Consider the following 16,370-nt stretch of genomic DNA (forward strand, 5'->3'; position numbering starts at 1 on the left):
CATTTTCCAGAAAAAAGTTATTCGTGATGGAATTCAAGCGTGATAGTGTGATTTCTTCATATTTGGCTGGAAAAACACAAGTGGCTATGGTTAGAGCACTCCAGCATTTAAATGTAAATAAATCTTTTGTGTCTCGTACTATCGCTCGTTACCGTGATACTAGTAGCGTGACCCGATTTAAAGGAAGTGGACGGAAGAAAACAGCAAATTTCAGCAGAAATGGTTCGAAAAGTAAAGGAGCGACTTGATCGAAACCCGCGTCGGAGTGGCCGAAAAATGGCTCGTGAACTGAACAAATCGCAAATTTTCCATTAGCCAAATATTGAGAAATGAGCTCGGGGTAAAGCCATTGAAATTCCAAAAAGTGCAAGAACTTATACCTCAACGGAAAGAAAATAGACTCAACAAGTTAAAAAGCAGTAAGTTCGGCCCGGCCGAGCTTTGAATACCCTCCACCATTTGGAACGAATTTGGAAATATTCAAAAAATAAAATCCCTAAAATTTCTGTTAAATTTTTAAAATCACCGAACATAGCCGTTATGTTGGGGTCTATACGACGTGGACCTACATAGACATTGTTTGTCATAAGTCATTACCATATTAAACGGTGAATAATGTAGCTAAAATCATCAAAATATCGTATATAGGGAGGTACCGTTATATCGGAGCTGTGCGAAGACCTGGACCTGCATAGACAATTTTCTGTCACAGGCTGTAGCATCCATCACGAACTTCAAACACCACATCTCAAACAATTTCGGTGGGTATTGTACCTAAAATCGTCAAAATACCGAATATAGGGATGTACTGACATATGGGGCCTATACGAAGACCTGGACCAGCATAGACAATTTTCTGTCTTAGGGTGTAGTATCCAATTCGAACTTCAAATACCAAATTTGAAACAATTCCGGTGAATAATGTCGCTAAAATCATAAAAATACCGAATATCAAGAGGTATCGTTATATGGAGGCTATACATAGACGTGGACTTGCACAGACAATTTTCTGTCTTAGGGTGTAGTATCCACTTCGAACTTCAAATACCAAATTTGAAACAATTTCGATAATTACTGTCGCTAAAATCATCAAAATACCGAATGTCGGGAGGTACCGTTATATAGGGGCTATATGAAAACGTGGACCTACATGGCCCATTCATGTACTTAACCTGCCTACTGGAAAACTAAACATGTGTGCAAATTTTTAGCCATCTATCTCAATTCATTCGAAAGATAGCGTGATTACAACAGACAGACAGACAAATAGACGGACATCGCCAATCGACTTAGAATTTTACGCTGATCAAGAATATATATACTTTGTTGGGTCTGACATGAGTATTTCGAGGAGTTACAAACGGAATGACAAAGTTAATATACCCTCCATAGTATGGTGGAGGGTATAAAAAGACCGAAAGTGGTGAACAGCCGAATTTGGTTTTCTCCGAAGAGAAAACATTCGTTGTCCAGCAGTTTGTAAACAAACAAAATAATCGTCTTTACTTGAAAAAGAGGTCATCTGAAAATGTGCACCTTCGGTTGGTGCATGGTCATGGTGATGGAGTGTGCCGCCATAACAGCACTCCGCTCGTATTAATGGACTGTGGCATCAGAATAATTATCGCGAAAATATTCTGGAGGGTGTATCAAAGCCTTGGGCACGCAATCATTTTGGCCGCAGACCTAGGACATTCCAACAGGACTTAGCACCATCGCAGTCAACACGCGCCACCTAAGAATGGTTACAAAATGAGGTTCCTCGCTTCATTTTCAGCACATAATGGCCACCAAAATCTCCTGATACCAATCCGTTGGACTATTGGGTCTGGAGTATTTTGGAAAGCGAGGTTGACCCTAAAAAATACCAAAGTGTGATCAACACAAGCAAACGCTTCGCCGGGAATGGGCCAAAATACCGCAGAGCAACATTTGGGCAGCGTATGACGTTTTCTTTGGCGGTGTGAAGGCCATAATTCGTGCCAAAGGTGACCAATTCGACCAAATCTAAACTTGTTCTATTTCCGACATTTGTTGCTTTCAATCAATAAAATTTTAAAAAAATTAAAAATTATGACGTTTGCCTTTGTTGCAGATTTTTTTTATCTCACCCTGTATGTGTACGTTTAAACAATTATCTCGCGGTGCTTCCACGCAAGGAATATGAAAAAATCCGCAACTAAGTAAACGACCACACTCTTTACCACCTTGTCTGTGGAGATGAGAACAGAGCTGAATATGCAGATCGCCAAGATTCTAGCGGTCACATTCAAGAGCAACTTCAAGTCGTCCACGCAAGCTTCAGCTATCTGCGACAAAATGAAAAGTAGGAACAAGTCCTCAAGGCGCTAGCGGGCATCACTTGGGTGAGCTAAAGGAGTCCTTATTGACTATTATAAAGCGTTAGATCAGTCTGTGGTTAACTATGCTGCCCCATATGATCGGCATATACAAGTGCTACATGGTGGAAAAATATCCAGTCCTGTTAGAATTCTACCCTAAGTATTGCCACATGATGCCTCCTCCTGGCACCAGTGGACTTTCTACATGAGTTGGCGAAGATCAATCGATCGTTAGCACAGTCATATGCTTTCGTTATAGTACCGGCTTGAGTTGGGGTCATCCAAACTATAATATGGTGGATCAAACTCTCACACCCAGACGTGTCAGGAAGGTCATACATGATCTAGAGAGATATAGAGTTAAAAGATAGAGCCTCTAGATCAAAAGCATATCAGGCAGGTCTGAGTAGTATTCATACTGATGCAGTCACGAATGCCATCAATAACTACAGTATGAATGCCGTCCTCGGAGTCCATATCATCCATTGCAGCTGAAAACGTCGATTCCCCAGACAAACCAGGTGAGTTTTGGCGCAATCGTCTCTATTCGTATTGGGCACGAATTGATGAAGATGTGCAAAACGTCTTCGCTGTCAACCTACCCATTTACTCCAAAAGATCTTTGGTTGCAGCCTGCTACAGCCCGTACATCTATTGCTTGCATAGTAATGCTGGTTATGATAAATGTTGGGGCCCTTGGACCAATTTTAACATTTTACAATTTATCATTTTATTTTGTAATATTCTTTTTTGATTTCAAAATTAACATATTTTTATTGTTTTATACAAAACTGTTTGTAAAATTCCAACCATGAGTAACTTCAATTTCGGAATTTGAATGTAGGCTCATAATTATTCTATAATCCGGCACTGAATACATTGTTTGTGTGTTTTTGTCAAAGGCACTTTTTATCAAAACTGTTGACTGCATTTGAATTAACTACAAGAATAAATTATTTCTGCCTCAATTAATGGAATGAAATGTGAACAAAAAAACTATTTTACATACAATGTAATCGTCGATCATAAACCGATAAAAAGTAATGAATTCTTTGCGAATAAAAAAAAACATATAAAAAATTTAAACCAATGTTTGTTTTTGTGACAAACAATAGGGTGGAATGAAAGTTAGCAATGTTTTTAACATACATGTATTCTTTTAAGGTCTGGAGAACTATAATACAATATTTCATGAAAAACGGGAGATTGAGGGTATATTATTCGTTTCATTGGGTTCGCAATAACAACCAAAATTTATACCTCTTCACAATTCATATGCAGGATTTTCCAAAAAGTGGGGTTATTTTGATTTGTCCTCATTTAATCTCCAAAAAATAACTACTTTTTTGGTGTACTTCATTATGTAAACGTAATGAGTGAGTAGGTCGATTTGCAATTGATTAGAAAACCTTATATTAGTTAATTAGGTTTTTGATTGGTCTTGGTCAAAATTTGTAATCATCGACATTTCACAACTTCATCCACATTCACTAGAAAAATCAAAATTATATAATGACATGTATCGTAGGTAGTACCCGATGTGATCGTAACCCTATATATCGTATCACACATTTATATTAACATGAATCAGTTGTATCCAGTAAAGAAAGATAAAAGTCGGGCGATGCTGATTTATTATACCTAACATCACTATTTATATTTAGTAGAGTCACGAGTAGCAAAAAACGTTCATTTTCTCAATTCAGGTATTAATTGAGTATTAAGGCTTTAGAGCGGTTTAACTTTGCCTAAATAAATTTTTCTAAGGAAAATTTCATTTCCCTTACGATTCTTAAATATCGGATATAACCATTTTTTCATCCAATGTATCGTCCTTGATGTATTATTTACATCAACATAGAAGGTAATATACAGGGTGAGATAAAAAAACTGCATCAAAGTCAAAAGTCATAATTTTTAAATTTTTTTTAATTCTATTGAATGAAAGCAAAAAATGTCGGAAATAGCATCAAATTTTAAAACAAGTATTGATTTGTTCGAATTGGTGACCTTTGGCACGAATTATGGCCTTCAAACGGCCAATAAAACCGTCACACGCTGCCCGAATGTTGCTCTGCAGTATTTTGGCCCATTCCCGGTGAAGCGTTTGCTTGATGTTATTGACACTTTGGTATTTTTAAGCCAACCTTGCTTTCTAAAAAAAAAACACCAGACACAATAGTCCAACAGACTGGTATCCGGAGATTTTGGTGGCTATTGTGCGCTGGAAAAGAAGCGAGGAACCTCATTTTGTAACCAGTTTTAGGTCGCGCGCGCTGATTGCGATGGTGCTGAGTCCTGTTGGAATGTCCAAGGTCTGCGGCCGAAATGTTTTTTAAATATTTGCCGAATGGAATGTTGCGGTGGTTTCGATCAAGTCGCTTCTTTACTTTTCGAACTATTTCTGCTGATGATGCTGTTTTTTTGCGTCCACTTCTTTGACGTCGGGCTACGCTACCAGTATCACGGTAACGAGCGATCGTACGAGACACAAAAGATTTATTCACATTTAAGTGCTGGAGTGCTCTAACCAAATATAAAGAAATCACACTATCGCGCTTGAATTCCATCACGAATAACTTTTTTCTGGAAAATTCTCACCAAAATGCTTTTGTACGCTTTTAAACCATATAATGAGCTGTCACTGGAATCATTTTAACAGCTGTCCGACGAGTGGGTTAGAAACTGACAGTATTCTAAATTTGGTTGCAGTTTTTTCATCTGACCCTGTATTTACATCAACATAGAAGATAAAATATATGGGAGTTATATACAAATACAACCAATCCCGACAAAACTTGGAAAAGGTGTTGTTTCCGAGGTGCCCAATATTTTGTATCGGAAATCCTTGTTATGAAGTGTATAATACGGATTTGGGGACTTATATATAAAATCGGATTAAACAAACATATGACAGCTATCTGGTACCAAATATTACTATTATGGAGTGCAACTCATGAATGTGGCGGAATTAAACATCAAATCGGATGAAACATTTATATGGGAGTTATAGCTATATCTAAACCGATTTTCACCAAATTTATCTTTCTTACTTATTGGCCAAAATCAGTCGTATGCACTAAAATGTATTAAATGTTGACTTATACTATTATAAATCGACTTAAAATGCGATTCTATGAAGATCATCAAAAGGAACTGTGTGTCTATCTCGTTTCCTTTATCCTGTTACAAACAAATGCAATAAGACATAATAATAGCTGTCTGGCATAAAAAATGAGTGAAAAGTAGTAAGTTCAGTTGGAAGAAATTTGCAGTTTAAAAAAATGTTGCTAAAATTATAAAAAAAAATAAAATGGTATCAGCCGGTTTTGCCGACAGATGTATCCCCCTAGCCTTGAGTTATGAACGTGACAGATTTGGACTATATCGGCTACTTCTTGTACTTTATATGAGATAGGTGCACATTTTCGGAAATATGCGTCAGGTAACAGATATAGCGGACCGAAGTATTCCATTTTCATACTTCATCTAATACAGATAAAATATATTGATATGTGCAAAATTTGAAGGAAATTGAACATTCGTATCCAATTTTATTCGAAATCATAAATTCCGACAAATTACATATTCATATCAGAATACTGGTTAAGAGAAATATTTAGATATAGCAAGTTGTTAAGAGTCACCGACTTCTATCGCAAGTTATGACAATTATAAGTTGCAGATCTTGTGTTGATGAAAATATTGAGAAGCTCCAAGTCTGAATAGAATCGGATGTTAATTTTGCGTTTTATGAGCTTCGTGGATACTCAAAATTTTGATCCTTTGTGGGGGAGGTACCAGAAGGAGTGTATTGTTTCCAAGTGTACAAAATGATTTTGGCGAGAATTTTCCAGAAAAAAGTTATTTGTGATGGAATTCATGCGTGATAGTGTGAATTCTTTATATTTGGCTGGAAAACCAAAAGTGGCTATCGTTGGAATACTCCAGCATTTAAGTGTGAATACATCTTTTGTGTCTCGTACCATCGCTCGTTACCGAGATACTGCTAGCGTAGCCCGATGTCAAGGTAGTGGACGGAAGAAAACAATTTCGCTTGGCCGAAAGTGATGAACTGCCAGCAGTTTGTAAACAAACAAAATGATCCTGTTTTCTTGTCAAAGAGGTCCGCTGAAAATGTGTACCTCGGTTGGCCACCAGAACTCAAGCGTCGGCCATGGAGATGGTGTGGACCGCCATAACAGCCGATGGTCGCTCTCCGCTCGTATAATTCAACCGTGGCATCAGAATAAATGCCGAATATTATCGCGAAAATTTTCTGGAGGATGTATTAAAGCCTTGGGCACGCATTCATTTTCGACGCAGACCTTGAACATTCCATCAGGACTCAGCACCATCGCACTCAGCACGCGCCACCCAAGAATGGTTACAAAATGAGGTTCTTCGCTTCTTTTCCAGCGCACAATGGCCACCAAAATCTCCAGATATCAATCCGTTGGACTATTTGTCTGGAGTATTTTGGAAAGCAAGGTTGGCACTAAAAATACCAAAGCTTCGATCACCTCAAGCAAGCGCTTCGCCGGGAATGGGCCATCAAGAGCATCATTCGAGCAGTGTGTGACGTTTTCATTGGCCATTTGAAGGCCATAATTCGTGCCAAAGGTCACCAATTCGAACAAATCTAAACTTATTCTAAAATTTGATGCAATTTCCGACATTTGTTTACTTTGTTGCAGTTTTTTATCTCACCCTTATATTAGTATGAAGCAAATTCAGTCTAATTGATCGTAATAGTTGCATCACACCTAAATTAGGTGCGAATATACATAACATCGGTCCGGTCCCTTTAATACCTTTTTTGAATAATATTAACTCTCACATTAATGTGAAATCATACCTGATCTTCGAATCGACCCACTTCGTTCAGTCCAGTCCCTTCTCGAGCAACCTTTTAAATAATTATATGTAATTAAAAACTGAGCGGTGTCCACATCGCAATACAAGTAAACTATGATCAAACCACATGCTTAGGGTATATTTCAGAGGACAATCTGGCCAATATTTTTCTTCCACGATACCCTAATATATAAACACACATACGTACACACACGTATCTTGCAGAAACAATTTCAAAGTCACACCCTTTTTTGTAAAGCCATTAAAGAGTAAAGTATTTTTTACAAAGAAAATTGTTTGGGTATTTGCCCCCTGCCAAACGAAACTGAGATTTAACATTGTGGTGACATTATTGTTTCTTTGGCCCGGCTCGCTTCGATTCAAAGGCGCAAATGATGATTAATACACACACTTACACACACAGACAGTCACACACCATAGGTTCCATTGAAAAGCGAATTATACCCTCATACACAATGCATATACGTTTTTAAATTATTATTATAATCGGTTGGTACTAAGTGAGTAACTCCAAATGCACAAACAAACAAACATACTTTTTCGGCTTTATTGAATAAAAATAATGAAAGAAAAAAAAAACATTTTTACGAAAAAATGCACAGAAATTCAAAACACAATCAAGGACAAAAGATTTCGAAGAATTGTTGCTCAAAGACCAAAGCCGTATTTTAACAATGAACTTAAGAGCTTAACAAAGCGTCAAAGGCAACCACAACAACAACGAGATATAAATCCTGCTCTAGGCTGAGTTTATGAACCAAAGATACAAACAACTAAAAGACTTTAAGCTTATTTTTTGGAGGCATATTAAAAAGAAAATTGCTTTTCGCAGCACAAAGTCACAAATTGGCCCAAAAACAACATCAACGACAACAAAATCGGAAGAATGGCAATAGTGCTACATCAAGCCGCCAGCGATACAACTTGGAACTGTGACACTATCAGCAAACTGACAACGAATAGTCAACGTTTAACATAGTCGCCGCTCGCCGACTAGGCAGTGACTTTTCCGTGATTTATAAGCATTACAAAGAATTATCAACCGATTCAGACAAATATGTTGATGGGATTTGTTTTCTTTTTATTTCTCTCAATTTTTAGTTTCAAATTTAAATCGTATTAGACAGAGGCCGGTTGTATGTGGTGGGAAGAAATTATAGAGAATAAACAGTAAGGGGTTTTAAAGGCAAGTAATGGTAGCAATTTTCTAAAAGAGGCATTTCAAAAACTGTTAAGGCACCTCAAGAACCGCCATATGCTTACCGTTATATGGGGGCTATACCAAAGCGTGGACCTATACATGCAAAGTTTCGCCACCGGAGCTAGAACCCATTATGACCAACAAATACCAATTTTCAGACAAATCCGTGAAAAAATGTGGCAAAAATCATCAAAATACCGAATATCCGTATTTAGCATTATGTGGGGACCATACCAAAACGTGGGCCGATATATTTCATTTTCAATACCAACCATCCTAGACACAATACAAATTATTCTGTTAAATTTTGACGCTCTACGTCAAATAATGTTAAACATCGTTAAATCGTCTTAGAATTTTATGCTGATTATGAATATATATATACATTATGGGGTCTACAAACGGAATGACAAATTTCCAAGGTGGAGGGTATAAAAAGAAGTCATATGTATCGTCGTTTTGAAAGTTGACATCGAAAAGTAATCAAATAGAGGATCCCCCCTTTTTATCCACACTTGGAAATTCTCGGATTAAGACTTCCCGTGCATTTTAGGTATATAGTTTCTCCTGCAATATTGCAGATCAAAATACAAGGCATATATTAGCAGGAATATTTGTGTTTTTGGTCCTTTTTTAAAATTGGGTCAAAAATTTCCATTAAACGGTATCGTAGAAAGCCAAAATATTCTACAAAATAATTTACCATACATTTCTGCTATAGGTCCTAGAAGACTTCAAAAGTTTACAACTTACCAAAATCATGTGTATCTATTATCAGGAAATCATATATACTAAAAATACATTTTCTAAGAATGACATCAAGGACAAAAGTATTCTTCATTAAATTCTACTATAAGTTACAAACGATCTCTATTTCCGCTATACAACAAGAAAAAATAAAATAATAAATAAATAAAAACAAGTTAAAAAATATCAGTCGGTTATGCCGACAGATGTATACCCTCAGCCAATTTAAATATATTTTGACTTCTGTTATGATTACTCAAATTGTTGAACCTCTATGGTGTAGGTTCCGAAAGAATGGTCCAATATTGTTCATTTTGTATTGGACCAAAATATATAGATCATAAAAATATTGCAACGTGGCTGTTTTGGACTACTTACCTTACTGTATATGAGATATGTGATAATTTTTAGAAAATGTTAAAACGTGCGTGAAGTACCAGATATAATCGACCGAAGTATACCATTTTCACACTTCATCTAATACGATACAAATATTGGTATGTGCTAAATTACCAAAAAATCAAATAGTTATATCAAGTTTTATGCAAAATCATAAATGCCATCTCAGGTTTCTGGTTGAGAGAAATATTTAGATATAGCAAGTATTAAAGAATCGCTGACTGGTTTCGCAAGTTATATCAAACAAAACTATTGAAAATTGTGACCCTTTGTGGGTGAGAAACCAGAAGCGGTTTGCAGATATATATCATCTTCACAAAAAATCTTGTGTTAGCAAAAATGTTTGAATGTGTGAAATTTGAAAAGACTTGAATGCTTATCTTCGACCTTTTTCTTCTTCAAAATCTTGAACCCTGTGTGGGGGAGTTACCAGAAGAAATTATCCGATATCTACAATTTTTATAACAGTTTTTATGTTGATGAAAATATTGAGGCGCACCAATTCTGAATGGAATCGGATGTTAATTTCGCGTTTTATGAGCTTGATGGACATTCAAAATTTTGAATCTTGGTGGGGGAGGTACCAGAAGGAGTGGACAGATATATTCCATCTTCACACCAGACCTTGAGTTAATAAAAATATTGTGTCGTGTGTAATTTTATAAGAGTTATAATTATTCAATATTTTGACCCTTTGTATAGGATTACCAGAAGGAGTGGACCGATACATCCCATCTTCATAGTAGATCTTGTGTTAATAGAAATAATGGGATGTGTTTAATATGAAGAGAACCTGATGCTTATTTCAGATTTTGTAATCAATTTTGTTATAGAAAACTTTGACCCTTTGTGGGTGAGGTACCAGAAGGAATTGTTCGATCCCTATCATCTTTTAATAGATCTTGTGCCGACAAAAATACTGAGATGGGCCAGACTTGGCATTGGATGTTAATTTCGCGATTTATGAGCTTCGCGGTTATTGAAAATGTTGATACTTTTGTGGAGGAGGTACCGAATGGTGTGGAGCAATATATTCCACATTCACACCAGACATTGGGTTTAAAAAAAAATTGATGTGTATAATTTGTAGACAATCGCACACTTTTACACACATTTTATAGGAGTTATTATTATTCATGGACCGATATTGTCCATTTACGTACCTGACGTAGCACTGATGGAAATATTGGTTATTTTGATGTTTTTGAGAAAATTATACACCGGAATTGTTTCAAATTTCGCATTTCCAGTTCGTAGCGGGTACAACAGACTAGGGTGATAATTGCAGGTTGACGTATGCAGGTCCCCGTCTTCGTATAGTCCCCATAAAACGGTACCTTCTGATATTCGGTATTTTAATTATCTTAGCGACATTATTCGCCTGAAGTTTTTCCAGTTTATAATATGAATATTATAATGGCCTACGACAAAATTTGCCTATACAGGTCCCCGTCTTCGTATAGACCCCAATAAATAACGGTAACTCCCAATATTTGATATGTTTATTATTTTAACAGTTTTATTCAAAATATTTTCCTTTTTTTGTTTTTGAAAATTCCCGAATTTCTTCCAAATGGTGGAGAGCATTCAAAGTTCAGCTGGCCGAATATGCTGCTTTTTTACTTGTTTGCTGTTAACACGTATCCAAAGCCACAGGAAAATTATACTAGATCAAATTTCATTGAGAGTCTTCGAACCAAATAAATGCGTATACTTAACATGTACCATACAAAATGGTAATAAAAAACCATTGTTCATTCCTGAAAAATTTAGTACTTTTTCCCAATTCGCTGCAAATGTTCTTATAAGAAGAAGAAGTTTAGGGTTAATAGACCAAATGTTTTTAAGGAACTATATAGTTTGGACGATTTACAAAGGGACCCCTATAATTTGAGATATATTTCCCAATATTTAGTATAGACCTTAAAAGCTGTATCGGCCAATGTTAATGTTAATGATGACCATCAATTGTCGGCGTTCGCAGGAATTGGACCTCTGTTACTCAACAATGTGGAAACTTTTGCAGGAAAATAGGTGTGAAGCCTTTCAAAATATAGCTGGTGTAAGAATTGAAGTAGAAGGACTTAACGCAGAAGTTTTGGTAAATAGGCTCTGGAAAGTTGGATAGATAGAGATCCACTTATTTATCGGAATCATAGTTAACTCAACGGAGACCTAAATAAGTAGAATTATCGATTTTGGATTGAGAATCAGGCAGAAGCTTTGCAAAATCTATCAATGCATCTAGAGTCTCCGTTTGGTGCGGTTTATGGGCTGGTGCCATCATTGGACTGTACTTCTTTAAATATGCTGCAAACTGTGAAATATGAGCACTACCCCGTGATGATAACCAATTTTTTTGCTCAAAATGTACGAGCTTGACTTGCATGACTTCAACAATACGATGCAACATACGCGTGCAATTATGGAATTATGAGAGGCGAGTTCGGTGAAAATTTTATTTCAGGCTCGGGACAGCTTTAATTGACGCATTAAAATCGTGCGAAATGTTGGACCACTTGAGGCGCAGTCGCGGATAGAAGTTTTATACATTTTTATGAATTTTATGTGTTTTTGTTTTTTCTTAAAAATCAACCTTTAAATAATAATTAATCGATATTTCTTTTAACTTCTTACAATACAATACGTCCACCTACATTAAATATAATGTTAATATGGAACTTATCGGCCCATACTTTCTGTAACGTGAATTTCTTATCGGACCTTATGAAATTAAAAGAGTAAAGTTCTCTATTTCCTGGGGGTAAAAAAGGGTGCTTTGATGACGTTCGTTTTTTAGACGATTTGAAGATAATCGGGAACTCCAGTGAATGGTCGTCGGGGATTACAATATTCGGGCTACACATGATCCGCAAATAATCGGGAATTCTGCTGAACGGTCGTCAGGGACCTTGGTGATGATGCAGGCGTTGTAGATGATGTCGCTGCTCTAGTTGCAGACGATGACTCTACTCGGTATATAATTGGGATCTGTTATGAATGGTCGTCAGGGATCACAATATTCGAGTTACAGATTATCTGAGAATAATAGGAAATTCTGATGAAAGTACGACAATAATCAGGAGCAATGGCGTCGCTCGAATTGTAGATGATTTCGCTGTTCGGGTTGTAGACGAGCCGCAGTTTGGGTTACAATCGGAGACTCACTCATTCGACTCACAGATGTTCGGTCATGTAGGAGATGTAGTAATCGGAAGCTCGGGCTTCGAAATTCATGCTACATTTCGCGGCGTTCGATCTCTAATTGGAGCCTGAAGTTGTATTACAAATTATAAGAACAGACTGATGGACTCACACAGAAAAATCCACTAAGCCCGCGGCATAAGACATTGTTGGTCTAGGACTAATTTTTCGAGGTGTTACGCACTGGCCTAAACAAACTTACAACACCGTCCGTCCGTTAATTTTTCAAAATGTTTAGCTTTTATTTGGGATGGTAGCAAAGGATTGGACCAACATTTTCAATCATATGTTAACGACCTAAGTCTGATAATTATTGCGACGTGACAGGTTTGGACTATATCAACTACTTCCTTCCCTTCACTTGGCATTGTTTTACATATTTTTGGAAAATGTTGAACTTTTGTGAAGGACGTAGGAGAAAGAGTGGACATCGAATAATAATGTTTAATTTTATGACCCTTGACCTTATTAAAATTTTGGCCCCTTGTGGGGGAGGCATCAAAAGGAGGGGATCGAAAAATGCAGATCTCGGGTTTAATTAAAGTTTAGTTGAGACATAATTAGTTTAAAGAGAATTACTGACTTGCTTCGCATGTTTTACGTAGCCAAAATGTTGACCCTTTGTGGGGGGAGGTACCAGAAGGAGTTGACCGATATATCCCATATTTACAACACACCTTATGATTATATAAATATGGACATGTGCGAACTTCAAAGACAATTTTATTTCACATTTTACAAGAGTTATAATTTGAACCTTTGTGTGGCTTGATATACTCCGCATTCACACTAGATCATGTGTTGATATTACTTTTGGAACTTTCACGTTTTATGAGCTTTATCTTTAGTTAAAATTTTGACCCGTTGCGGGAGAGGTACCAGAAAAAGTTAGCCGATATATTCCATCTTCACATTAGACATTGTATTAGTAGAAATATTGGAAGGTGTGAAGTTTATGATGAATCGGATGATTATTTTTTTTATTGATCATTTTTAAGAGATATAATTATTGAAAATTTTGACCCGTTGTGGGGTAAGTATCAGATGTAGTGGTCAATACGTACTTCACACCAGACCTTGTGTTGGTAAAATATTGAGATGTGTGAATTTTAAAGACAATCGGTCTCATGTTTCACATTTTATAAGAGTTATAATTATTCTAAATTGTGAACCTCTTTTGGGGACGTAGGCCGATGGGAAGAAGGCCGATAGCCCCTTTTCTCACCTGACATAGCACTTATAAAAATGTTAGTGTTTGCAAAGTTTTGAACAAAATTGAATGACCCTGTCTTATTAAATGAAGTAAATTATTTTCTGTTAGAATTTTGACCCTTTGTGGGGGACATGACCGAAATTGTCCATCTCCGAACTCGATGTAAATTTGATAATAATATTATGAAGTACCAAGTTCGGACCAAATGTTATACTTCCTTTTGAGAGTACTCGTGCAAATCAACCAGACAGACGGACATTCATTCATAGATTGGATTTGGTCCAAGAGACCTAGGATCTAAAATCGTTATTTGACCATATAAAATGACATATAGTCTTTGTAGCCATGTGACTGAGGGTGTAAAAAGCATTAAGTTTAACCAGGCTAAACTTTTAATACCTGCTAATGTGTAAGTTTTAGCGTTAGGAGAACTCTTTCGAAAACTCACTTCTGAAAAGAAGTGTTCCATTCATCCTTGAAAATCTCTTCGACTATCCGATTGCATGACTGTGCCACAGTTTTAAGTAGATTCATTCCGAGTTTGAAAAATTGTCACTGACTTGTGGTCTGTTGCATGTTGTGTCCTACATTGTCTTCATTACGGTACTGTGTAATGTGACACATTTGCCTGCCAAATGGCCAGTTATGAGACATTAGTTTTCCTCAATGGAAACCAAATGAAACGGTTCGAAACGGTGGCCAGCTTTCGGCCAGTTTTAGCATTAGCTTACTTCCAGGAATTATCACTTTCAAAAATTAGTTGTCAGTCTTGTGTGTCCAGAACAATGTTCCTTATCTCTGACAGGCCTGCCATACCTCACTCGTGTTTGAGTATCAGCGTTTTTTGTTTGCGATTCGTAAGTAAGCTAGAATGCTGCTGCTCTGGCCACACTCTAGTGTAGTTTTATTCAAATTGTGTCAATTACGCCGACAGGCAACAGCAGCCAAGTTGTCGTTATGGTTGATTTTATTGGTGTTGTTGTTTTTGTTGCCGTTCTTTAGCTTGGGGTTTCCTTTGCATTTATTTATTTTTTTTTTTTGGTCGAAACTGTTCTGAAGTTGTAAAGCAAAATGTGTCTTATGTGTCGATGACAAACTGTTGGAACATGTTACCAAATGGCCTGTCACATATCTGCTCATGTGCATTTATGCTCGCATGTGATTCAGAATGAGAATGTCAGAATGTCTATGTGTGAGTGTATGAAAAGCAATTGCAAAATATTCATTGCAGAGTGGTCCACCGATGTACCGGTATTATTAAAAATGCACGCTTGTGTCTTAAGTCTTTCGTTTTTGAATTATTTTACAATTCCGCTCTTAGTACCATGAACGTGTGTTTGTGTGCCTAATCTCTAAGTCTGTCCAGTGCGATATGATTTAAAAAAAAAAAAAAAAAAACACATATCTTAACTTGTTTTCCATTTATGTCTGCTCAATGCCAGGTTGTTGGTGTTACTGCTGCGGCATTGCCGGTGAATATTTTTCCGTCATTTTCATTATAAGCTGTTTCTTTTTTCTTGTGTATTTGCTATTGGCTTTGACCAAACTAGATTAATTGCCATTCCACGGCATCTAGCATGATAGCCGGGAATTGTTGCAGAAAACGATATCAGCGCCCAGAGTTTGAGCAAAATTTCGTAGCTTGTTAGGTTAATGTCAACGATTGCCTTAGGATATTAACATTGATTTGTTTGAAATAAAGTTTTTTTCTCTCTTTCCTTCCTTCCTTCGATAGAAAGATAATCTAAAGAATTGAAATTGGAACAAAGCGCAAATTGCAATTGAAAATGCGGGTATGTTTGGAATTGGAACTATGAAACGTCATATGCTTAACGGTCATGTATGACTAAGTCAATTGGAAATTTAAATTGGATGCTGGAAGGTACAATGACTTTTGGTTGGCTTATATTTATAAAAAAAATATTTGTTTGAATTTTTATTTCTTTTCAATCTAACCTTGGATAAAAAAACTTACCTTATTATTTTATTTGTCGACTTCGAAATGTAATTACTGAAAAAATGAAAAATAGAGAATTTATTGCAAATTATCATTTTCCATAAAATATAAAGAGGATGTCTAATATGTGACCTGCAGCGAATATCAATCTTTAGAAAACTCTGACCACCAGAAAATTTACACCATCAATTTTACATCACCAGAAATTTTAAATATAATACGAGCGGAGAGCGTCTGTTATGGCGGCCCATATCATCACCATGGTCGGCACTTGAGCTCTGGTGGCCCACCGAAGGTGCACATTTTCAGCTGACCTCTGTGGCAAGTAAACACGATCATTTTGTTTGTTTACAAAGGGCGAAAACCAAATTCGGCAGTTCACAACTTTCGGCCAAACGAAGCAACTCTTTACCTCTTTTGAGTCCATTT

General features: G+C 36.6%; 1 protein-coding gene across 1 annotated transcript in view; it reads right to left on the reverse strand.

The window, feature by feature from the left end:
• Positions 1-15,997, reverse strand: part of LOC131803981 (LIM domain-containing protein A-like) — a 250,034-nt gene extending 234,037 nt beyond the window's left edge. The window contains exon 1 of the mRNA XM_059126037.1: positions 15,960-15,997. The gene's annotated coding sequence lies outside the window, so the exon portion shown is untranslated. The remainder of the gene's footprint in view (positions 1-15,959) is intronic.
• Positions 15,998-16,370: the final 373 nt, after the last annotated feature.

This window comes from Musca domestica, unplaced genomic scaffold (genome assembly GCF_030504385.1).
Source record: "Musca domestica strain aabys unplaced genomic scaffold, Musca_domestica.polishedcontigs.V.1.1 10, whole genome shotgun sequence".
Lineage (NCBI taxonomy): Eukaryota > Metazoa > Arthropoda > Insecta > Diptera > Muscidae > Musca > Musca domestica.